This window comes from Coregonus lavaretus (genome assembly GCF_964263955.1).
Source record: "Coregonus lavaretus genome assembly, chromosome: 21".
Lineage (NCBI taxonomy): Eukaryota > Metazoa > Chordata > Actinopteri > Salmoniformes > Salmonidae > Coregonus > Coregonus lavaretus.
The window spans coordinates 7,451,292-7,464,205 of NC_140008.1; positions in this window are offsets into that span (position 1 = coordinate 7,451,292).

Sequence of the window (12,914 nt, forward strand, 5' to 3'; positions counted from 1 at the left end):
ACGTGCATGCACACGTATATGTACACAGTATAACCGTTTGTTTTAAGTTTTAATGTCACGTGCACAAGTACAGTGAAACGCCTTTCGTGCAAGCTCTAAATCCAACAATGCAGTAATCAATAACAATGTAATACTAAAAATAACAAGGTAGAACAAAAACTAGGAGAACACGAGAAAGTAAGTAAGCATATACAGGGTCAGTGCCAGTACCATATTAACAATGTGCAGGGATACTGGAGTGATGGAGGTAGATACTGAATAGGGGTAAGGTGACTATATACAGGGTCAGTGCCAGTACCATATTAACAATGTGCACGGATACTGGAGTGATGGAGGTAGAGATGCATAGGGGTAAGGTGACTAGGCATCAGGATATAACATAAACAGGGTAGCAGCAGTGTATATGATGATTGTATGTGAGTGGGTGTGTGTAGAGTCAGTATAAATGTCTGTGCATATTATGTGTGTGTGAGAAAATGATGGAGTGAGTGTTTAAGGCCCTGTGAGTGGACCCTGTGAGTGGACCCTGTGAGTGGACCCTGTGAGTGTGCATAGAGACAGTGCTAAAATAAAATAAAATATGAGGGTCAACTCAGATAGTCCGTGTAGCCATTTTGTAGAAGGTGAGTCAACACACCTTCTGAAATGGTCACATCAGCACTTTTCCACAGACTTCAAATGTTTCACCCTAAAGAAAAACCACTGTAAGTTATCCATGTTGATCCCATAGAAACTGCAATCACCAGCAATTCCCAACGTGTTTCCTGCTATCAGTGTATATATGGCCCTATTCTGATATTTTGAGTCGTGGTAAAGAGAGAGAGAAAACTCACAGACCTGTGTTTACACCTCAGAGGCAGAAACATCTCTCTCACAGAGAGAAGGTATGTAATACTTGCAGAGGCTGCTCAGAATCAGAGCTTTATTCATTGGTACTCATGAGAGGGGACATGATGCTGATCTCTCTCTCTCCATAGTAAGCTGAGAGGGGACATGATGCTGGTCTCTCTCTCTCCATAGTAAGCTGAGAGGGGACATGATGCTGGTCTCTCTCTCTCCATAGTAAGCTGAGAGGGGACATGATGCTGGTCTCTCTCCATAGTAAGCTGAGAGGGGACATGATGCTGGTCTCTCTCTCTCCATAGTAAGCTGAGAGGGGACATGATGCTGGTCTCTCTCCATAGTAAGCTGAGAGGGGACATGATGCTGGTCTCTCTCCATAGTAAACTGAGAGGGGACATGATGCTGGTCTCTCTCCATAGTAAACTGAGAGGGGACATGATGCTGGTCTCTCTCCATAGTAAACTGAGAGGGGACATGATGCTGGTCTCTCTCCATAGTAAACTGAGAGGGGACATGATGCTGGTCTCTCTCCATAGTAAACTGAGAGGGGACATGATGCTGGTCTCTCTCCATAGTAAGCTGAGAGGGGACATGATGCTGGTCTCTCTCCATAGTAAGCTGAGAGGGGGCATGATGCTGGTCTCTCTCCATAGTAAGCTGAGTGGGGACATGATGCTGGTCTCTCTCTCTCTCCATAGTAAGCTGAGAGGGGACATGATGCTGGTCTCTCTCTCTCTCCATAGTAAGCTGAGAGGGGACATGATGCTGGTCTCTCTCTCCATAGTAATCTGAGAGGGGACATGATGCTGGTCTCTCTCCATAGTAAGCTGAGTGGGGACATGATGCTGGTCTCTCTCTCTCTCCATAGTAAGCTGAGAGGGGACATGATGCTGGTCTCTCTCTCTCTCCATAGTAAGCTGAGAGGGGACATGATGCTGGTCTCTCTCTCCATAGTAATCTGAGAGGGGACATGATGCTGGTCTCTCTCCATAGTAAACTGAGAGGGGACATGATGCTGGTCTCTCTCTCCATAGTAAGCTGAGAGGGGACATGATGCTGGTCTCTCTCTCCATAGTAAGCTGAGAGGGGACATGATGCTGGTCTCTCTCCATAGTAAGCTGAGAGGGGACATGATGCTGGTCTCTCTCCATAGTAAGCTGAGAGGGGACATGATGCTGGTCTCTCTCTCCATAGTAAGCTGAGAGGGGACATGATGCTGGTCTCTCTCCATAGTAAGCTGAGAGGGGACATGATGCTGGTCTCTCTCTCCATAGTAAGCTGAGAGGGGACATGATGCTGGTCTCTCTCCATAGTAAGCTGAGAGGGGACATGATGCTGGTCTCTCTCTCTCTCCATAGTAAGCTGAGAGGGGACATGATGCTGGTCTCTCTCCATAGTAAGCTGAGAGGGGACATGATGCTGGTCTCTCTCTCCATAGTAAGCTGAGAGGGGGCGTGATGCTGGTCTCTCTCTCCATAGTAAGCTGAGAGGGGACATGATGCTGGTCTCTCTCTCCATAGTAAGCTTCAACAAATTGAGCTGTACCGTATATTCTGCCATGGGAAACAGCAGACTGAGAAAAACACGTCGCTAGCAAAAGGGGAGTAATTTATCAATTTATAGTTGGTTTTGTCAGTCATTACTTCAGTGTCCTCATCCATTCACGGCCCTTCCATAAAAACACTACTAAACACCATGTCTGGTTCTGAACACTCCCTCCCTAAATGAAGTGACCCAGTACAACTCTATGCCACCGCACTATATTATTGGCATCAGCCTTTTTGCCCCAGACAAGAATACAGTGGGGGAAAAAAGTATTTAGTCAGCCACCAATTGTGCAAGTTCTTCCACCTAAAAAGATGAGAGAGGCCTGTAATTTTCATCATAGGTACACGTCAACTATGACAGACAAAATGAGAAAAAAAAATCCAGAAAATCACATTGTAGGATTTTTTATGAATTTATTTGCAAATTATGGTGGAAAATAAGTATTTGGTCAATAACAAAAGTTTCTCAATACTTTGTTATATACCCTTTGTTGGCAATGACACAGGTCAAACGTTTTCTGTAAGTCTTCACAAGGTTTTCACACACTGTTGCTGGTATTTTGGCCCATTCCTCCATGCAGATCTCCTCTAGAGCAGTGATGTTTTGGGGCTGTCGCTGGGCAACACGGACTTTCAACTCCCTCCAAAGATTTTCTATGGGGTTGAGATCTGGTGACTGGCTAGGCCACTCCAGGACCTTGAAATGCTTCTTACGAAGCCACTCCTTCGTTGCCCGGGCGGTGTGTTTGGGATCATTGTCATACTGAAAGACCCAGCCACGTTTCATCTTCAATGCCCTTGCTGATGGAAGGAGGTTTTCACTCAAAATCTCACGATACATGGCCCCATTCATTATTTCCTTTACACGGATCAGTCGTCCTGGTCCCTTTGCAGAAAAACAGCCCCAAAGCATGATGTTTCCACCCCCATGCTTCACAGTAGGTATGGTGTTCTTTGGATGCAACTCAGCATTCTTTGTCCTCCAAACACGACGAGTTGAGTTTTTACCAAAAAGTTATATTTTGGTTTCATCTGACCATATGACATTCTCCCAATCCTCTTCTGGATCATCCAAATGCACTCTAGCAAACTTCAGACGGGCCTGGACATGTACTGGTTTAAGCAGGTGGACACGTCTGGCACTGCAGGATTTGAGTCCCTGGCGGCGTAGTGTGTTACTGATGGTAGGCTTTGTTACTTTGGTCCCAGCTCTCTGCAGGTCATTCACTAGGTCCCCCCGTGTGGTTCTGGGATTTTTGCTCACCGTTCTTGTGATCATTTTGACCCCACGGGGTGAGATCTTGCGTGGAGCCCCAGATCGAGGGAGATTATCAGTGGTCTTGTATGTCTTCCATTTCCTAATAATTGCTCCCACAGTTGATTTCTTCAAACCAAGCTGCTTACCTATTGCAGATTCAGTCTTCCCAGCCTGGTGCAGGTCTACAATTTTGTTTCTGGTGTCCTTTGACGGCTCTTTGGTCTTGACCATAGTGGAGTTTGGAGTGTGACTGTTTGAGGTTGAGGACAGGTGTCTTTTATACTGATAACAAGTTCAAACAGGTGCCATTAATACAGGTAACGAGTGGAGGACAGAGGAGCCTCTTAAAGAAGAAGTTACAGGTCTGTGAGAGCCAGAAATCTTGCTTGTTTGTAGGTGACCAAATACTTATTTTCCACCATAATTTGCAAATAAATTCATTAAAAATCCTACAATGTGAGTTTCTGGATTTTTTTTCTCTCAATTTGTCTGTCATAGTTGATGTGTACCTATGATGAAAATTACAGGCCTCTCTCATCTTTTTAAGTGGGAGAACTTGCACAATTGGTGGCTGACTAAATACTTTTTTCCCCCACTGTACTTCATTGTCCAGGGAGTGCGTGTTTCAGTTTTCTTACTCCATAAAACATAGTCACTCGTTAGGTCTGACATGATTGTGTGTGTAATAATATTAGCAGAGCTCAACATGTCAACGGTTGTCATGGTATTAATGATTATTAATGGAGAGAACAAAATGGAGGAGGGGGGAGGGGGGTGAAAATAAGGAGAAAATGAAAATTAGAACATTTTTCTTTGGTTAAGTTTTTATAGTATTTAAAAGGCTACTGTGCAGTACATCAGAGGTAAGAACACAATCAGTAGTGCCACCTCTGTACAAACCATACAGGCAGAGTAACGATTCGGGTTTGAATCCAACTAAGACACCTTTCCCTAATCTCTAACCAAAGTTAGATTTCCTTTTTTCTATTTTCCCAAACACGCCCTTTTACACACACACACACACACACACACACACACACACACACACACACACACACCTTTCCTCTATCCTATTCTTTAATTATTTTACTGGAAACATGGATTCAGTATGCCCAAAGTTGGGTATTTAATGAGTAATTCATTAAGCAATAAGGCCCGAGGAGGTGTGGTATATGGCCAATATACCACGGCTAAGGGCTGTTCTTACACACAACGCAGAGTGCCTGGACACAGCCCTTAGTCGTGGTATATTGGCAAAATACCACAAACCCCCGAGGTGCCTTATTGCTATTATAAACTGGTTACCAATGTAATTAGAGCAGTAAAAATAAATGTTTTGTCATACAGCCCTTCAGCCAATCAGCATTCAGAGCTCGAACTACCCAGTTAATCATTTAGAATAATATTGTGCCACATTATTTATCTTGTCCTATACGGTTAGAGTGTTTTCCACTGAGATGGGAAGGAGCCTGGGTTCTGTCTAACTGCAGATGGATTGGGAACTGTACTGTTTTGATATACCATAAACAAAAAGCAAACTGTAGCGTGACCTACATGACCCAGACACAAAAACAACTAGTTTCCTGTTCTTGACAATGAAGCACAGTTCAGTAAGTTGTCACTTTGCACATACTCAGCAGTCTGAACGCAGTGTGGGGACTGACGGCCATAACTCACTCACTTTAATACTGGAAAGAAACCAACCTACGTTGGCCTGTCAAATGGCTGAGGGCAAAAGGTGGAAAATTCCATCCTCCAATGGCAGTAGACCATGCTGATACAGAGATGACATCATCCAATGTTTGTTTAAAAAGGGCTGACCATCCATCCAGTGTTGGTTTGGAAAGGGATGACATCATCCAGTGTTTGTTTAGAAAGGGGTGACATCATCCAGTGTTGCTTTGGAAAGGGATGACATCATCCAGTGTTGCTTTGGAAAGGGATGACATCATCCAGTGTTTGTTTAGAAAGGGGTGACATCATCCAGTGTTGCTTTGGAAAGGGATGACATCATCCAGTGTTTGTTTAGAAAGGGGTGACATCATCCAGTGTTGCTTTGGAAAGGGATGACATCATCCAGTGTTTGTTTGGAAAGGGATGACATCAGTGTTGGTTTGGAAAGGGATGACATCATCCAGTGTTGGTTTGGAAAGGGATGACATCATCCAGTGTTGGTTTGGAAAGGGATGACATCATCCAGTGTTGGTTTGGAAAGGGATGACATCATCCAGTGTTGGTTTGGAAAGGGATGACATCATCCAGTGTTGGTTTGGAAAGGGATGACATCATCCAGTGTTGGTTTGGAAAGGGGTGACATCATCCAGTGTTGCTTTGGAAAGGGATGACATCATCCAGTGTTTGTTTAGAAAGGGATGACATCATCCAGTGTTTGTTTGGAAAGGGATGACATCATCCAAAACCTGTTGGTTTTTGTATTTACTATATCAGCTTGTTTTCAGTGGCTTTGTATGATCAAATCAAATCAAATGTTATTCTTCACCTGCTTCGTAAACAACAGGTGCAGACTAACAGTGAAATGCTTACTTACGGGCCCTTCCCAACAATGCAGAGAGAAAGAAAATAGAGAAATAATAAAAGTAATAATAAATACACAATGAGTAGTGTATGAGTAGATGGGATCTCTACAATGTGTACTCCTCCTTGACTCTTCTATTTTCTCTCACAGTGAGTAATCAATCTGTCTTACAGTATATACACATATACATATATATATACACATACATATATATATACATACATATATACATATATATACATATACATTACATTCACAGTACCATAAGTACCAAACACTTTTTTGCAGTTCAATAAAGCAATGATATAGCCTACTGTAGCTGACTATTGGATGAGTGCTGGATGCCATGGCCCCATTCAACATGTAAGGCATATTTCTGTTAATAGGACAGAGGAAAGGTGAATGTGTGTGTGTGTGTCTGTGTGTGTGCGTGCGTGTTTCAGAACGAGTAGACAGTGTTGAGAAGACGTCTCACCCGCACCCCAAACACATCTAATATGTTGCGTCAAAACAAGCTGATGTACAGTACCATGCCGTACAAACAGTCAGCTCCTATTATGCAATATCTACTTATCGGTCCGTTCAGTCCCCTTTGACTTTCCTCACATATAGTCAAGTCCACAAACCTGAATATGAATGTTCACACTCTCCAAAGGGATACACTCTTATTGTAGAGGTAACTGGAAATGTGTCCCAAGTGTACTGGTATTGTATTAGTATATAATAATTTCGTATTATTGTAATGTTATAAAAAGCACAGCTCAACACACCAAGACAATACATCAATGTTCATTCTGAGCCCCTCTCTCTCTCTCTCTCTCTCTCTCTCTCTCTCTCTCTCTCTCTCTCTCTCTCTCTCTCTCTCTCTCTCTCTCTCTCTCCCACCTCTCTCTCTCTCTCTCTCTCTCTCTCTCTCTCTCTCTCTCTCTCTCTCTCTCTCTCTCTCTCTCTCTCTCTCTCTCTCTCTCTCTCTCTCTCTCTCTCTCTCTCTCTCTCTCTCTCTCTCTCTCTCTCTCTCTCTCTCTCTGCTACTCTGTTTGAATAAAGCTTCTTTCTACTGCCAACACATCTGGGAGCAGCACAGAGACGGAACACATAAGGATTTGGCTGACAGGTTGGAGTCACGACGGTGCGTTACTACTTACTACAGGAGTGAATATACAGTATCAATCCAACAAGGGACAAGAATACTACTACAATTTGGTTCCTTGATAACTTGAAGTTTATCCTTGGCTTGGAGGAGAGTGGCAAGGTAAAGTCTAGTTTTCAGTAGCATCGGTACTGGGCAGCTTCCTAAGTACAGTACTGCTCTAAGTACTGCTCTAAATACTGCTCTAAGTACTGCTCTAAATACTGCTCTAAGTACTGCTCTAAGTACTGCTCTAAGTACTGCTCTAAGCACAGCTCTAAGTACTGCTCTAAGTACTGCTCTAAGTACAGCTCTAAGTACTGCTCTAAGTACAGCTCTAAGTACTGCTCTAAGCACAGCTCTAAATACTGCTCTAAGTACTGCTCTAAGTACAGCTCTAAGTACTGCTCTAAGCACAGCTCTAAGTACTGCTCTAAGTACTGCTCTAAGTACAGCTCTAAGTACTGCTCTAAATACAGCTCTAAGTACTGCTCTAAGTACTGCTCTAAATACTGCTCTAAGTACTGCTCTAAATACTGCTCTAAGTACTGCTCTAAGTACAGCTCTAAGTACAGCTCTAAATACTGCTCTAAGTACTGCTCTAAGTACTGCTCTAAATACTGCTCTAAGTACAGCTCTAAATACTGCTCTAAGTACTGCTCTAAGCACAGTTCTAAGTACTACTCTAAGTACTGCTCCAAGTACTGCTCTGAGTACTGCTCTAAGTACTGCTCTAAGTACTGCTCTAAGTACTGCTCTAACTCTAAGTAAAATAAATATAATAAATAATATTATAAATATTAATTATAATTAACAAAATAATAAAATAAGAACATAGAGAGGAATGAGACAGAACTGGTCCTCAGTAACACCTATAAAATAAGAACATACAGGCATTTTGAAAGGTTTATCCTGAGCACTTTGGAAAACATTTGTATTCCTATTGTTACTATTTTCTTAAAATCTTTAAAATCTTTTAGACAGTAAAAAAATGCAAATAGTTGTTTTTAACTAATGTTAAAAAATAATGTGTACATAGCTTTTCAGAATCCAAAGGTTCAAACTATTTTCTGGATGATACGGCACATGGCGAGGTTTTACACCTGACTTGATTGACCCTGCTGTCACTCACATAGTCAGTGTCAGAGCCACTGGCGAAATACAATATAGTCTGTATTTTCAGTGTGTAAATGGATAAAACTGAGGGGGCACATGTCATGTGGACACATGCATGACTATGGGCATAATGCCACTGGTTAGTGTGTTCTCTGGTCAGTATATCAGCTGGAGTTAGAGGACATGGTACTGTATGGATAACTGTTCTCTGGTCAGTTAATCAGCTGCAGTTAGAGGACATGGTACTGTATGGATAACTGTTCTCTGGTCAGTTAATCAGCTGCAGTTAGAGGACATGGTACTGTATGGATAACTGTTCTCTGGTCAGTATATCAGCTGCAGTTAGAGGACATGGTACTGTATGGATAACTGTTCTCTGGTCAGTATATCAGCTGCAGTTAGAGGACATGGTACTGTATGGATAACTGTTCTCTGGTCAGTATATCAGCTGGAGTTAGAGGACATGGTACTGTATGGATAACTGTTCTCTGGTCAGTATATCAGCTGCAGTTAGAGGACATGGTACTGTATGGATAACTGTTCTCTGGTCAGTATATCAGCTGCAGTTAGATGACATGGTACTGTATGGATAACTGTTCTCTGGTCAGTATATCAGCTGCAGTTAGATGACATGGTACTGTATGGATAACTGTTCTCTGGTCAGTATATCAGCTGCAGTTAAATGACATGGTACTGTACACTTGTAGTCCCTTTGCTATCCAACACAGTCCTATGTCATTTCTGACAGAGGCAGAAGGCAGCCAAATTGAAATTAGACATAGTAATACGATAAATACAATGAAGGATTTGGATCTTACTTTGAGAGGATGTGTCACAAAGTTTTCTGTCTGATTGAATATTTTCTGCTTTGATTGAACATTGATTGGTTGAATAGAATTGTTAGCTGCAGTTTTCAGCATGTATCTGCTGTGGCCTTTGAACAGTTCTAGAATGCACGGTGTCATAGTTTGAACAGTTTTAGAATGCACTGTGTCATAGTTTGAACCGTTTTAGAATGCACTGTGTCATAGTTTGAACAGTTTTAGAATGCACTGTGTCATAGTTTGAACAGTTCTAGAATGCACGGTGTCATAGTTTGAACAGTTTTAGAATGCACTGTGTCATAGTTTGAACAGTTTTAGAATGCACTGTGTCATAGTTTGAACAGTTTTAGAATGCACTGTGTCATAGTTTGAACAGTTTTAGAATGCACTGTGTCATAGTTTGAACAGTTCTAGAATGCACTGTGCCATAGTTTGAACAGTTCTAGAATGCACGGTGGTCAGGACTATGGACAGCGTCTTCATCCCTACCATAAGAACAGAGACACATTCCTGAAAGTGATGCTTTGTTAAGACACAGCGTGAATGATCTATTGTTCCTCACCATGAAGTCAGAAAATGTAGATGCTACGGTATACTGTAAACTGAACGTGTGTGTGTGTGCCTCCCGTGTACGTGTGTGTGTGCCATGCATGTATACATCTATGTACAAGTGTCCATCTGTGTGTACGTACACACCCACATACTGTGCGCATCCACTTACATACCTGAATTGGGTGTGTGTTCACCCCGGCATGTGTGATTGGGCAGTGGGCATGTGCTGGCTCCCATGTTCACCAGCCCCGTGCTTGCTTACCCCTCTGAGGGGGCTCTCTTGTCAATGTCCACTCTGTTCTGAAGCCTGGGGTCTTTTGAGACCCAGGCGGGTGTAGGGGCCTCCTCAGGAATACAGCCCCCACGGCCCAGTGTTTACCTTGGCTTCCAGCACACTCCCAGGGCCCTGCATTCATCCAGACTCCCAGGACCCTGCATTCATCCAGACTCCCAGGGCCCTGCATTCATCCAGACTCCCGGGACCCTGCATTCATCCACACCCCCAGGCCCCTGCATTCATTCACACTCACAGCACAGCAGGAACAGACTAGGGCCCGGTTTCCCAAAAGCATCTTAAGGCTAAGTTCATCTTAGAACCATAGGATCCTCCATCTCAACAGGGAACTCACAGGGCTCCACCACAGCAGGAACAGTCCTGGACCTTATTGGCCTCCACTTCAATGGGGAACGGAACATACCACACTAGCTGAATGGCGATACTGTAGAAGGTTTAGAATGCCTATACGGCCACCACTCCAGGCCTGGCTCTCACAGTGGGAGCTTAAATCAGGAAGGTTGGAGGATGGCCTTAAAGGCATATGGATTCATTGGTAGGCTACTCTGTAGAGAGATATAGTAGAGTTAAGTAAATCCAGGGATACGGTTTTGGTTGGCCATTCTGAGTGGTGAGGTTTTGGCTTGAAACAGCATGTGGATTAATTGGTGCACTGTAGAGAGATATAGTAGTTGGCTACAGTGAACCCAGGGATAAGGTTTTGGTTGGCGAAGGTTGAGTGTCTGTGTAAGGCAACTGTGTTAGGGAGCAGCTAGTTCTCTTCAGGGAGGGATTTTCATCACATTCTGGAAAGGCCTCCCTTTTGTGAATTTAGCATTAGGCAGTGGTAGAAAACGTACTCAATTTTCATACTTGAGTAAAAGTAAAGATACCTTAGTAGAAAATGACTCAAGTAAAAGTGAAAGTCACCCAGTAAAATACTACTTGAGTAAAAGTCTAAAAGTATTTAGTTTTAAATATACTTAAGTATCAAAAGTAAATGTAATCGCAAAAATATACTTAAGTATAAATCATTTAAAATTCCTTATATTAAGCAAACCAGACGGCACCATTTTCATGTTTATTTATTTATAGAAAGCCAGGGGCACGCTCCAACACTCAGACATAATTTACAAACTAATCGTGTGTGTTTCGTGAGTCCGCCAGATCAGAGGCAGTAGGGATGACCAGGGATGTTCTCTTGATAAGTGTGTGAATTGGACCATCTTCCTGTCCTGCTAAGCATTCAAAATATAACGAGTACTTTTGGGTGTCAGGGCAAATGTATGGAGTAAAAAGTACATACTTTTCTTTAGGAATGTAGTGAAGAAAAAGTAAAAGTTGTCAAAAATATAAATAGTAAAGTAAAGTACAGATACCCAAGAAAAACTACTTAAGTAGTACTTTAAAGTATTTTTACTTAAGTACTTTACACCACTGGCGTTAGGGTTTAAGTTTCCTTGGCTTGTAGTTGTGCGGTACTTGCATTCAAATCAACAACAAAAAAATCTACTCAGACGTTCAGAGCTACATCTAGATCAGTTGGAATGCTGGGATCAAATCATTGGAGGGTTGGATCCACCAATCATCATTTCAGACATCAAAACACAATAGGGCTATTATGACCTAAGCATACACTTGTGGATGTTGAATCTAAATGTGTTCCTCTATATCAGGCAAACAAAGCCCCTCTCCTTCTAGGTTCTAGAGAGATAGATTTTCTCTGAGTTCCTGAGAAAGTAGCTGTCCTAAAAAAAAAGTACAGTTATAAAGAATATAGCTCATTTTAGGATTCAGCTGGAGGTTTATCTCTGACCTGCGGTTCTGGTGATATGCCATGTCATGTGCCATTTAGTGTTTCCTCTCTAATAAAACCCAGTCAGATCACGAGTAAAACTTTGCGTGAGTGTGTGTGCGAGCTTGTCTAGGAGTGCGACTCAGTGTGGATTTATATTTGTGTGTGTGTTAACATTGTTTGCTGTTATGTCTACAGAGTCACTCCTATGTGTCATACATTTGGGTGGAATGACCTTTGAACTTGGGAGACTAACTTTACTGGGCTCTGAATTTCTCTGAACTCCCTGTAGACTTTAATTTACGTCAGGGTGGTGGTCATTACTTATATTAGTATTTATTGTGGATCTGCCAAGGCAGCAGCTACTCTTCCTGGGGTCCAGCAAAATTAAGGCAGTTATACATTTAAAAAAACATTACAATACATTCACAACAGATTTGACAACATATTAAGTGTGTGCCCTCAGGCCCCATATCTATAACACAAAATCCATGTGTACATGTGTGTATAGTGCGTATGTTATCGTGTGTTTGTATGCATGTGTCTATGTTTGTGTTGCTTCACAGTCCCCGCTGTTCCATAAGGTGTATTTTTATATCAGGGTCGTGAGCATTATCCCCAGGGTCGTGGTCATTATCCCCAGGGTCGTGAGCATTATCCTCAGGGTCGTGATCATTAGGGCAGTAACGGAAAATAATAAAAAAATGAGTGTTTCTTTAAACATTTAAATGAGTGTTTCTTGTTGGACAGGTCCCTGTAGTCCCTCCATATGTCAGTCTATTTCATTTGGTACTTAACGAAGGACTGAGATGAAGGAGGACGTCATGGCAGTAAGGATACTGGACGTAACAGCAGTAAGGATACTGGACGTCACGGTAGTGGAAACCAGAGAGGAAATCAACCTGGGTTACAGTGGCTCACTCTCTCAAAGAGTTACGCAAGAGATATATGGTGTCCAATGGTAGCACTTTAGACTTGCAACCATACTCTAATGTCGATATGGATCTGAGAGTTTGGCTGTTGATCTCTGCCTACTGTGG